Genomic DNA, 14,167 nt, shown 5'->3' on the forward strand with positions numbered 1-14,167 from the left:
TGGGAGACGAGCTGAGATCTGCCAATAAAAATAAACCAAAGAGTGAGCAGACGGGTAAGAGAACTATCCAAGACCGGCAAGTCAAGCAAAAAGGAGAGGAGCCCAGGACATTCACCCTTTAAACACCCCGTGCATGAAATTATTGATGAAGATACGAGATATGAAGGATCTTGAATGGCCGAGGCCCATGGCAACGCCACCCGACAAGAAAAACCAAGGTAGATACTATCATTTCCACAAGGATCACGAGCATGATATGAAAGAGTGCCTGCAGTTGAAAGACGAGATCGAACGCCTCCTGAGATGAGGGCTCTTGGGGAAATATGTGAAGGACAACCGAGGTAAACAAAAAGTGAAGGACTATCCCCGCCTAGGGTGGGAGTGATAAACGTGATTGCCGGGGGGTTAGCAGGAGGCGGAGATTCAAACTCGGCAAGGAAAAGCTACGCGCATTCTCTTGGGATCTATTCCATCCAAAGGAAAGCGAGGTTTAGTCAGAACATCACTTTTGACGAGGAGGATTTGGTAGGCGTAGCACACTCCCATGACGATATCTTGGTGATAGTAGGCAACATAGCTAACTTCGACGTCAAGAGGGTGCTGGTTGATGGGAGAAGCACCGCAAATGTACTTACATGGGATGCTTTTTTGGGCTTAAAGATCCCCCATGACAAGTTGAAAATTGTAACCACACCCCAATTGGACTTTGGAGGGCCACGGTAATTTCGGAAGGGACCGTAGTGTTCCTTGTCATGCTCAGCACATATTCGACCACTGTGGTAATCATGGCAAGCTTCTTAGTTGTAAAAAATCCCATGACATATAATGCGATCTATGGTTGGCCATTGCTAAACGCAGCTGGAGCCATCCCCTTGATCTATCACCAGGTCATGAAATTCCCAACCAGCAGGGGGGTTGGGTGTGTGCGAGGAGACCAGCAAGCATCTAGGAAATGTTATGTCGACAGTATATCAGTGAAGGAAGCACCATCGTTCATGATGTTGGAGGTTGAACCTCCGAAGGGGTGGATCAAACCACTTGACATGATTGAAATGATCACTGTATCAGAAGGACGGGAGTTTAGCATCGAGGCCGGTTTGGAATCTAATGAAAAAGGAAAGTTGGTAAGGTACCTGGTAGATAACCTAGATGTTTTCGCGTGGAGCTGAATGACATTATTGGGATCAGCCTAGCCATCGCTCAACATCGCCTCGACGTCCTTCTCGGAGCTAAACCAGTAAAGCAGAAAAAGAGGAACCTTGCCCCCGAAAGGCAGAAAGAAGCAAAAGAGGAGGTGGAAAAGCTACTATAAGCTGGTTTTATTCGAGAGGTACAGTACCCTGAGTGGCTGGGCAACGTCGTGTTAGTGAAGAAGTCAAACGGGAAATGGCACGTGTGTGTAGATTACACTGGGCTCAACAAAGCATGCCCAAAGGATTCATATCCACTCCCCCAAATAGACCATCTGGTCGATGCCACGTCAGGTCATGAAAGACTTAGTTTCCTGGATGCATTTTCTGGGTACCATCAAATCTCTATGGCTGAGCCCGACCAAGAGAAGACATCATTTATCACAGATTCTGGGACATATTGTTATACGGCCATGTCGTTCAGCCTAAAAAATGCAGGAGCCACCTACCAAAGGATGGTGAAAGGAGTCTTTCGGGAGCTGATCGGAAATATCATAGAAGCCTACGTCGACGACATGGTAGTGAAAAGTGTCAAGGCAATCGATCATGTGGCTTGTCTACAGAAGGTATTTGATGTGGCTCGACACAATAACTTGAAGTTTAACTCGAAGAAGTGTGTCTTCGGTATTGTCGACGGGAAGTTCCTAGGCTTCATGATCACCCAAAGAGGAATTGAGGTAAACCCTGACAAAATACAGGCGATACTAGAAATGAAGAGCCCCACTAGTAAGAAGGAGGTTCATCGGCTGATAGGATGCGTGGTGACCCTTAATCGCTTCATGAGTCGGGCGGTGGACAAGTGCTACCCCTTCTTTAAAGCCATAGGGGGCTCCACCAATTTCGAGTGGACTCAAGAGTGTGAAGAATCACTGGAATCCTTAAAAAAGTCACTACCGCAGCCTCCAATTCTGACCAGCCCATGCCCAGGTGATGTATTGTCTCTCTACCTCGCGGTGTCACCACGGGCAGTTAGCACCCTTCTTGTTAAAGAACACCAAAGGCACAAAAATCGGTCTATTACGTTAGTCAGGTCTCAAAGGCACAGAGACAAGGTACAGTCTGGCCGAACAGCTGTGCTCGCATTGATTGTTGCAGCAAGGAAGCTTAGACCTTACTTTCAATCCCATACGATGTAAGTAATGACTGACCAATCCATCAAGCAGATCCTACATCGATCGAAAACCTTTGGGAGACTACAGAAATGGGCGATCGAAATAAGTGAGTTTGACATTGAATTTAGGCCCAGGACGGCCATCAAAACACAAGCTCTGGCAGACTTCATTGTCGAGCTCACCATCTTGATAGAGCCCTCCCAAAAGGGCAGAAGGCAGATTGGAAAATCTTTGTAGACGGTTCCTCGAATGCAGAGGAATTAGGAGCATAAATCATAATGATCGGACCAGACTCCAAAGAATTGGAATATTCGCTGCGCTTTGAGTTTCCTGCTACGAATAACAACGCCGAATATTAGGCAGTCATCTCAGGCTTGGGTTTAGCAACAATGCTGGGAGTGACTTCATTGGAGGTATGCAGTGACTCACAGCTAATCGTAGGGTAGGTATCGGGAGAGTACGAAGCAAAGGATGGAAGGATAAAAGCATACCTAATAAAAGTAAGGGATTTGCAAAGAGGGTTCGCAAGTTTTAAGATGACGAAGGTCTCACGTAGAGATAATGAGCGCAGATGCACTAGCAAAGCTCGCATCAGCCAACCCAAAAAACTTACCTCATACAACGATTGTGCAAGTCCTACAACAACCTAGCATTCAGCACTGGGTTGAGGTGAAGAATATTGAACACGAGGAAAGTTGGATGGATCCTATAATCAAATATCTAGCAGAGGATATAGTGCCGAAAGATCCCCTAGAGGTGAGGTGATTGAAAGCTCGAGCAGCTTCATTTACCATCATCGATGGGCAGCTTTACAAGCGAGGTTTTACCATGCCATATCTGAAATGCATACGTCCTATCGAAGCCAAAGTGATACTGTTGGAGGTACATGCGGGGACCTGCGGTAACCACCAGGGGAAAACTACCCTTGCCTTCAAAATTCTACGACAGGGCTACTATTGGCCAACTATGAAAAATGATGCCAAAAAGTTGGTACGAAAATGTGACACATGCCAGCGTCATGGGAATTTGATCCATGTCCTAGCCGGGTAGCAGTCAGCCATATTCGGGGTGTGTCCATTATTTCAATGGGGGATGGACATTCTAGGACCTCTGCCCATGGCCAAAGGGCAGAGGAAGTTCTTGCTGGTCGTCATCGACTACTTCACTAAATGGGTGGAGGCCGAGCCACTGGCGACCATCACGATAGGAAAGATACAAGGTTTTGATTGAAAAATATAATATGCCGGTTCGGAATACCCAGGGTATTGGTGAGGGATAATGGTAGGCAGTTTGATAATCATAGTTTCAAGACCTTTTGTGCAAGTTATCACATCGATCATAGACTGACCTCGGTCGCCCCATCCTCAATTGAACGGGAAGTTGAAGTGACAAATCGAATCATCCTATGGAATCTGAAGACCAGATTGGAGAAGGAGAAAGGGCTATGGGCAGATGAGCTACCTAATGTGCTATGGGCGTATCACATGACTCCACGAGAAATGACTGGAGAAACACCATTCAAACTAACCTGTGGGATGGAAGCAGTAGTCCCAGTTGAGATTCTAAGTGAGACTGGTAGGATGAAAATCAAGCAGACAGACGACACTGCAATTAGAGGGGAACTCGACCTTCATGAGGAGGTAAGGGAGAAGGCGGCGATCAAAATGATGGCCTGTAAACGAAGAGCCGCTGGGTACTTCAATCAGAGGGTGAAGCCAAGAATCTTTCAGCCGAGAGATCTCGTTTTAAGGGACACAGCAGCAGCAGGACAACCCCCGGCAAAACTTGGACCAAATTGGGAAGGCCCGTATGAAGTAATCCATAGTTTGGGGAAGGGAGCTTATAGCCTGAAAGACATAAGAGGAAGACCACTGGGTAGGCCATGGCGTTAACGCAGTCCATTTCAAAAGATATTACTAGTAGACTTCAAGATAGATGCACAGGCTATGTTATTGTAAATACTATATAATAGGTTGCGTTTTTAATTCCCTCCATATAACGCCTCACAAAGACGCCTTTAGATACAATTATTTATTGTATTTAATGAAAGATATTGGTAGTGACGGATGATAAGGGCACTAAGGAAGGGCCAGCCTAGCTGGGACGTCCCGGTACGCCTATTGAGATCATGAATCCAAGTATTTTTTTTATGCTAACAGGCAATCTTAAATCTCCATGCTTATCCTGTGAAGACCACCTCTTGATGGTCGACATAGCTCACGCGGCTAGGTGGAGAGTCTTGAAAAGCCAAAAAATTGTCTAAGGCCCTTAATCGCCAAACTGCCTCGTGACGGTTGAGATAGCCCAAGCAGCTAGACGGAGAGCCTTGAAAAGTCAAAAAATTTTCTAAGACCCTTAATCACCAGACCACCTCCTAACAGTTGACATAGCCCAATCGGCTAGACAGAGAGCCTTGAAAAGCCAAAAAATTTGTTAAGGCCCTTAATCGCCAGACCACCTCCTGACGATCGACATAGCCCAAGCGGCTAGGCGGAGAGCATTGAAAAGCCAACAAATTGGCTAAGGCCCTTAATCCCCAGACCATTTCCTGACGGTCGACATAGCCCAAATAGCTTTGGAGGAGAGCCTTGAAAAACCAAAAAATTGGCTAAAGCCATCGAGCATTATAATCAAGCCTTGTGCACGCGGGACTAAAGAAATTTACCCATGCTATCAAACAGCTAGACGTGGAAAATAACACTAGAAAAAATAAGTTTTAACATTAATAACCGCTGATAACATAGCATTCATACAAAAAAAATGTGATGTACTCTTGTCCACACCCTAGACAAGTAGGGAATGATGCTACAAGTAGAAATAAAAGGTGACACAAAAAAGAGGGAAGCTAACAAAAGATGCTATTACTAAGCCATGCTTCAACTTGAAGAGAAAGCGCCACCGCTGCTGCCCCGCAACGAATGACCAAGTGACCTAGATGGCTGCACCCTGCTCTCCTTCCCCTTATGCTGCGCAATGAACTTATCAAAACCTAAGGGGTCAATAGAAAGGTGCTCGGTCGATACCCACTCATTGATTAGTTTGGTGGATGCCGCCATCGCCTCCCCCGGTACGAATGCAAGGCCCTCGTATAATCAGACGATGACTTGTACTGGTCCACAGATGCCTCTAAGTCATTAGTATACTCAACAGAGCCCTTATACCTCTTGATCGCCTCCTCAGAAGAACGAGCCAACAAAGACCACAAATTGTCATTCTCTGTCTCTTGCTTAAGGGCTCGAGCCTCTGACGCCTCTAAAGTTTCTTCAAGGAAGATATCTTCTTCTTGTAGTGATGAGCCTCTTTCTTCTTTTCTTCTGCAAGAGCCTTCAACTCTAAGGCCTAGCGATGGCTCGATTCAACAAGCCCGGTCTGAAGGGCCACCACCTAAGAATGAGGAGACAATGTGAGAATCAAGTAGAAAAACCATGCTCAAAAAATAAAACTCAGCGTAAAAAAGATATGTAATTATAAACATATTCTCTGAAAATAAACCGTCGCAGCCCTCTCGATGTCGTCTACGCTGCGTTTTGCGATCGCCCTGGCCCGAGCGGGTTTTACCAAAGACTTAAGCACCCCCATCTCATGATAGCCCCGGGTGGGAGGAAACTCGAAATTAGGAAGTGAATCCTCGCGCTCTCCCCATGTGCGATTGGAATAGCCCAGCCTAGGTACATGAGTAACCTCAATAGGTTCGTCTAAGAGCTGGAGAGTCTCTTTAGCTACTTGAGACCTTCCCCCTTGGTTAGCTGTCTTTTTTTCTTTAAGGGGACGGGGGATGGCTCAATATCACTTCCATGCCCTTGCTCAGGCATAGAGTCCATGGTCATCTCCAGGTCGAATTCCATCTCTGCACATGCAAGGTAAGGCCCTTCAGGCTCGCAAAATAAAAGAATGTGAAAATATAAAATAAGGAAGTGAGGCTCAAGAGTTTACTGTAAATGGGAGCAAGGTCTTCGTCACCACTCGACAGGGTCTTCAACACCTCGTCAAGGTCAAAATCCATATCTACATACATACGCCAAAACTCATTAGCCCAGAAAAACAACAAGCAAAAAATCGCAAAAATGAATGAAACCACTTATCTGTAGGATGACTCATCCCCACTATTAACATGTTTTTCATGGTCAGAAGCGATCCTAAATCAGGTACGAGGGAGGGCACATCAACCAACTCCTGGATTTGAGTTTTTAGAAGATAAGTAATTTCTACTTGGCTATTGGAAAGGCGGACTTGGGGATGCCACTAGTTAGTATTGAAGGGGAATCGACCTTCGGAAGGCCGGCAAAGAAGAACCAGGACTTCCACCCGCTGTTCGAATTCCTAAACTTGGGAAAGAGAAAAGAGATCCTAGTAGTAAAAAAGACAAACGCATTGCACTAAGCGAGTTCGTGTATCTCGAAGACACACCTAAAAAGGTCCATAGAAAGTGGAATTCTCCTCTTAAGGCAAACATACAAGAAATACAATGCCTTTCTCCATGCATTGGGATTAATTTGACTAGGGATAAGGTAGAAGTCATTGAAAATCGACACCAAGAAGGGATGAATGGGAAATCGAAAACCACCATCCATAATGTCCTTATACACGGCTACCTCATGTGGATTGGATTCGGGAAGCCTTTCTTTGGGACCTGGGGCTCTATAGATGTAATTATCGGCCCTATCATACCTAGCGAGACATTTTTTCAACTTAAGTGGGGGAGTTATAGTTTTGAAATTTCAAGGGGGACTATCTCACCGGTCGGATCCCGCCCAACTTCTAAGTTTTGGTTTGGGACCTTGGTGGAGCCAATATGTCTCTTGGGGGAATTTGAAATAAATGCTTGAGAATCAGCTGAAGAGGATCAGCTATCAAACTCACAAGGAAACCCATCGGACGAAAAGAAGGAAAGCCAAAGGACTTCGGCTGGTCGTAGGAGCGACCAGCCTCACGAGTGGAAGGCGGGGGGGGGGGGGGGGGGGGAGTTATATTTTTGAAATTTCAAGGGGGACTATCTCACCGGTCGGATCCCGCCCAACTTCTAAGTTTTGGTTTGGGACCTTGGTGGAGCCAATATGTCTCTTGGGGGAATTTGAAATAAATGCTTGAGAATCAGCTGAAGAGGATCAGCTATCAAACTCACAAGGAAACCCATCGGACGAAAAGAAGGAAAGCCAAAGGACTTCGGCTGGTCGTAGGAGCGACCAGCCTCACGAGTGGAAGGCGGGGGGGGGGGCTGGTCGATCAACCAACTCCACCGGACCGGTCCCCCACCACTACTTTCGTCGAAAGAAGAAGAAAAAAATGATAGTCTTGTACATGATTTTACAAAAAATGAAGAAGAAAGAGAAGAGAGTTACCTTGGAAGAGAGGGAAGGCTAAGATGTTGGGAGGAGAAAAAAATGATTCACAAGTGAGGGACCACCTCCTTTTTCTAAGCAATGAAATTTGAATTCTTTTGGGGGGGAAATTCCCTCCAAGTTATGGGCCATTGGATGGAGGCCAAGTGTGCAGTGAAAGAAGCCTCCAACTTTAAATTATATTACTCGACTTGTTTAGGCGAATAAAATAAAATTAAAAAAAAAGAAAAGACCTGGGACAGGGGAATTACTATCCCTTGCCGATTAACGTCGACAAGGGGCAGGGGGCTAATGATATAAGTTAGCCTACAGAACCATCCCCAGCGACGAACAAGGCGGGTCACTACACATTGACGTGAAGCCATCGACCCCTCGAGGGCACTCTACCTTCACGCGAGGCCATCGACCTCCCGGGGGCACTTTACCCCTACCCAAGACTATCGAACTCCCGGAGGTGCTCTACCTTTACGTGATGCCATCTATTCTTCGGAAGTGACTTATGTAGCCACCCCAACACTTAGTAAAAAATTCAAGTAAATTGACAAAACTCCATGATGGTTATTATGGGCACAACCTTCAGGCGGGAAGTTGGAGATCCCCCATGAGAACGTGGGTTAGTGGGGAAGCCAACGTGGGACACGTGGCACCACGATTGCCCGACACTCACCCGACTTCCAGCACCTATAAATACCCCCGAAGACGACACAATTAAGGGGATTTTTCGACATTTTCTAGCTATTTGAATTCCATCCTTATTTCTCGTGATGCACATACTGATTCTCACACCGGAGGTAAAACAGGGGAGAAAGTCCCGCCCTCACTTTTTAGGTTATACACGTTCGTCGGAGTAGCAGGAAAGCCACCAGCCACCAGGTAGATTAAGAGGTATTATTTACCAAACCACCCCTCCTAATAATCAGCCAACATTTTCATTATACTGCTAGTACAAGGATCAAGGGCCATCTTCTGATCTGATTCAAGTAAGGCTCTCTTCTTCAACAATTGCTTGTAGAAATGTGAATCCATTTTGTATTAAGTGGATGTATCGAATGGAAACATTTGGTTTGGGTTATTTCCTCATGAGAAACCAACCACTTCATGATACCCTGACTTGATATCTTTTCAATTTTTTGATCCCAAAATCTGTCGATAATGTTGGCACAATGTGCAATGCAAATGGAATGTGCACCTGCTACAACCACCATTTCTTCCATTGTTAGCTCTTTTTTTGTTGAAAAGTGCTGTCATTTGCTGAGTAGTTTGATCAGGGAGGATGTTGTTCACAACGTTTTTGGCTAGAGAAACTAGTCCGTCAAGACTATCTGCAGCCACGTACTTCGGGAGGCCTAAGAACACTAGAGCTTCGCGGTTTGTGATTGCTAGTATTTCTGCACAAGAAACGATGCCAGGGCAATCGTACTTGAGCTTTCTCTTAATTTCACCAATTGCTTCAAACCCTTGTATGAACAAGCCGTTGGGACATGATGCCTTCTCGACTTCTTCACCACTTGGTGTTTAGTCAAGAAGGATTGAAGCATCACAACCCTGCATGCATGTTTTATAGCATTAAATAGATCTACACAATATAATAGACAAGACTTAAACTTCTTTTTTCTTCTGGTATTGTCAATGTTGTTTAGCCTGCTCTAACAACTACATCATTAAAGTAAAAAATATTTGATGAGAAAAATGATTTTTTTGTACTTTTTCCTCATACATTGGATACAGTTTGTGAGACATGTAATAAGTTAAAGCTGTATAGACACGAGAGACTTAATGTGACAAAACAATCATGGAAAAATAGGCGAACAAGTGCAGCAGCCAGGCTCGAGTCATTCTTGAAAGCCTTATTCATAACATCATTTACGGTCAACTCAGCTCAAGGGCAAGTCTACTAATAGAATCCTTCCTTCAATCCACCCTTCAAGGTTTCCTCTACATGAGTTTTCGCCTTCTTTGTACAAGACTCATATTTAAAGGGCTTCTTCGGTTCTCATCATCATTTGATGGAAGGGAAGCCTCTCGATTTTCACCCTTGCCCCTGAATATTGGAGCTCCAAAGAAGGTTATTACACATTTCGGAAAGGAGAATCAACATTTTCTCCCTGGAAGAATTCGGGGAATTTCGAGGTAAGTAGAGGAAGGATTGCTAAAAAAATGAATATTATGGCCTACTTGATGATGGAAAAATATTGTTCAAAATCAATAAACGTCGTATGGAATGAAGATAGAATTGAGAAGCCAAAGTATTGGCCCATGCGGTCACATAGGCCAACATGCCATATGACCGCATGACGCATAATAGGGGCCAAAGCCCCCGATTTTTCATGACCTATGCGGTCGCATAGGGTGTCCCCATGCGACCACATAGAAGAAACATTTAGCCGTTGAGGGCTGTTTTATTTTAAATTTTGGTGGCTTTTCACTTCCTTTTGACACCATTTCGTATAGCAATGTTTCATGGTTATAAATAGGTGTTTGATGATCATCACAAATACATTGAAATCATAGTGCAACATATGAAAAACATTTGTGCTTTTGTGTTCTTCCACAACAAGGCTTGATTAATCTCACAAACCGTTTGCCGCAAGACCCTTTAAGCACTGAAATCATATCTGAGAGGGGGCAAATATAGTTTGAAGACAGCGAGATTATTTTCGTGTTTGAGCTTTCATATTGGTTTTGATCTTCTTGTTCATTTTCATATTCTTGAATCTCCATTTTTGGTTTTCTTCTTCAAACCCCGATGTTGATAATTTTCCAACAACCTCAAATGATAATTGGCGATGGAGAATGAAACCACTTTGGCGATGATAAATTTGATGAATCGAGATTTTGTTCATGTGGACCATTTGATGGCACTAACTTCACGGGATGGTTCGATTCGTAGAAAGTTATGAATCTAGATTTTCATATTCAGATTTGGTAAATTCATTTCACCATCTCCAAATTTAGTAAGTCGAAATTGCGTTTCGATTTCACACATACGTAAGGTACGTTCTATGAATATTTTATGCATGCAATCTGAGATTCTATAGCAAACCTGAACGAAAAATTTAAATCGGTGCATGCATGAAAACCCAATATAATGTCTTCAAAATGCAATTCCGCATGTATCATGTATTGGGATTTATGTATCTTGGAGCAATTGTGGAATTAAATTGAATAAGAACTTAATTCAATTTCTAAAATGACCAAGTGAGATTTTATGAAAGTCATGCATATTTGAATTTGATGAAGTCAAGTTTTAATCCATATCTGCAAATTAATGTTAGTTACTTTCCATTTGAATTACATTGTGCATCTGGCTATATTATTGAGACGGTGTGATGGCATCATTGTTGTCGGAACTACATTAAAATACCAGGATTATTACCTAAAATTGACTCAAATTCTTTTTACCCACTATTATGATGCTTACATGTCATCTGTTGAATAGTTTTCTGGTTAACTCATGCCATCAATGGAGAAAATTGCATATGATATTGGCACGTGTATGCATAATCTTGGCTTGGAATTAGGTTTAGAAATTCTGTCATTGCATGATATTGAATTTCAGAAAAATAAGACTCATGATTGCAGAATTCAGTTTTCCTTTTTGGTTAATGTAATGTTTGCAATTCAATATGGCATATTCTCATTTTTAAACTTGCACATGGTAGAGATTATTTTGATATTACACTACCTTTATGAGAAAATTGTCTATTAAAATAAGTAATGAGAATTTGATTATGCATAAATGGAGGCGAGTGTGAATTATAGGAAAAAGCCAGAAGCAATTTAAGCGGGCAGGTTTTAAAGTTTGGAGCCTTTTCATTTACAGTCATTTTATTCTGAATCTACATACATACAATTAGGCGTGTCGGGTTCTAGGTTATAACATTTGTAATTCCATTCCAATTGAACTGCCATGCATGTAATCCAGTTTATTAAATGGTAATCTTTCAACTTTAAATGCAATTTGAATCAGTAGGTAGCTGTTTGATGAAAAAGATGAAAAATATATATAATGCATACGTTGCTGAAATATGAAATGGTGGATTTATGTCTTTGTGTGTGCTCAAATTATGCTTTGAAGGCAGTTACTTGGTGATGACTAGAATGAATTTGCTACTTTATCTTCATGTCGTTTAGTGTAAAACACACTATATGTTTTATAAAATGGCATGTATGCCTTTTGATATGCGTATACATTTGTTCAATTAATTAAGAAAAATATTTTAGTAGGGCAAAAAACTTTATACGTGATAGTTGGTTTAATTTTGTGCAAGTACATGTGATTTTTAAAGAGAAAACAATTTGGCTGGTGACTGTTGGAAATAATACTGTGATTGAGGATATTACTCCTCAATCACAATCTTCCCATAGCATGCCAATGTCAATCACGTAATTGAAGGAGACTAATTTACACGGTTTCCATTTCATTGTAAATTATTGATTTGTATTCTATTTATACTATCTTGTAAAGCTCTATATAATGCAATACGATACACCACTGAAATTAAGGTGGATTTTAATCAGTCTTATGATATCAGAGCCAAGTGGTTTAACATATATACCACATATCCTGTTCTTCTTCTTCCCTTCATGGCTTCTGAAACTTCTGCCACCCTTCTTCCTTTCAATACCTTAATCCACATAATTACCATTAAACTTTCCTCCTCAAATTATCTTCTCTGGAAAGCCCAACTCCTCCCTCTTCTTAAAAGTCAAGAATTATTAGGACATGTTGATGGCACCCTTGTGCAGCCCCCAAAACTTGACGCTACCACTTCTCTCACGCCAAGTGACAAATACCTAGCATGGAAAGCTATTGATCAGCGTCTACTCAGTTTGTTACTTTCCTCCCTCACAGAGGAAGCTATGGCTGAGGTAGTTGGCATCTTCACCGCACGAGATGTGTGGTTGGCACTAGAAAATGCATTTAGCCATCGTTCTAAAGCTTGAGAACTACGCCTTAAGGAGGACTTGCAATTAGTGAAACGCGACAATAGATCGGTTGTTGAGTATGCTCGTTCCTTCAAAGCAATTTGTGATCAACTACATGCAATTGGTTGTCCAGTTGATGGTACTGACAAGGTGCACTGGTTTCTCTGCGGGCTCGGTACTGATTTCTCTAGTTTCTCCACAGCACAAATGGCCTAAACTTCTCTGCCCTCATTTGCAGATTTAGACTCAAAGGCCGAAAGTTTTGAAATTTTTCAGAAATCCCTTGACTCATCTTCTCCAACAGCGATAGCCTTTACTGTGACAAAAAATTCCACCTATCGTGGTGGCTCTTCTCGTAGTCATCGGGGTCGCTTCGGTGGGCGTGGCAGCAGTTCATCTGGTCGTGGACAAGGACGCTCCAACTACAGCCAATGGCGTCGTCCACCAAGATGCTAGATTTGCAGGATGGATGGCCACTTTGCCGATCGGTGCCTTCAACGCTATGATCGAAATGAGACACCAGCTCACCTTGCTGAAGCCTTCACGAGATCTTGTTCTCTAAATGAAGATGTGGGCTTTGACTGGTATTTGGATACAGGGGCTTCGGCCCATATGACCATGGATCACTCTAAATTGGATCAGGCCACAAATTACATGGGTAAGGATTGTGTGGTTGTTGGGAATGGTGCCTCACTAGCCATTACTCATACTGGTAAAATTTTCCCTACCCCAAATCTACATCTTCTTGATGTCCTAGCTATACCTCGCCTTACCAAGAATTTACTTTCCATCAGTAAATTAACATCAGATTTTCTTTTATCCGTTACCTTTACTAATAACATATTCACTGTACAAAATCGCAAAACAGGAAGGGTGGTGGCAACCGGCAAGCGTGATGGAGGCTTATATGTGCTTGAGCGAAGTCATTCTACTTTTATTTCTGTTCTTAAAAATAAATCGCTTCGTGCGTCCTATGATTTATGGCATGCACGACTTGGACATGTCAATCATTCTGTTATTTCTCTATTGAATAAAAAAGGCCAGCTTTATCTTACATCTTTGTTGCCTTCTCCAACTTTATGTGGCACATGTCAAATTGCTAAAAGTCATCGCTTGCCTTATTCTCGAAATGAACATAGGTTATCGAAAACACTTGATCTTATCCATTGCGACATTTGGGGTCCGTCTCCAGTCAAATCTAATTTAGGATTTGTCTATTATGTCATTTTTATCGATGACTATTCTCGTTTCACGTGGCTCTATCCTTTAAAATTGAAATCTGACTTTAATAATGTTTTTATTCAATTTCAAAAATTTGTGAAAAATCAATGCTCCACTCGAATTAAAATTTTCCAAAGTGACGGCGGTGGTGAATTTACCAGTAATTTCTTCCAAGATCATCTCCACTCTAGTGGCATTCACCATCAGCTCTCATGTCCATACACACCCGCCCAAAATGGTCGCGCTGAAAGAAAACACCGCCATGTAACTGAGATGGGATTAGCACTCCTTTTTTCACTCCCACATTTCTCCTCGCTTTTGGGTTGACGCGTTCAGCACTGCAGCTTACATCATCAACCGCTTGCCTGCACCACTC

This window comes from Olea europaea, chromosome 8 (assembly GCF_002742605.1).
Source record: "Olea europaea var. sylvestris chromosome 8, O_europaea_v1, whole genome shotgun sequence".
Taxonomy (NCBI): Eukaryota; Viridiplantae; Streptophyta; class Magnoliopsida; order Lamiales; family Oleaceae; genus Olea; species Olea europaea.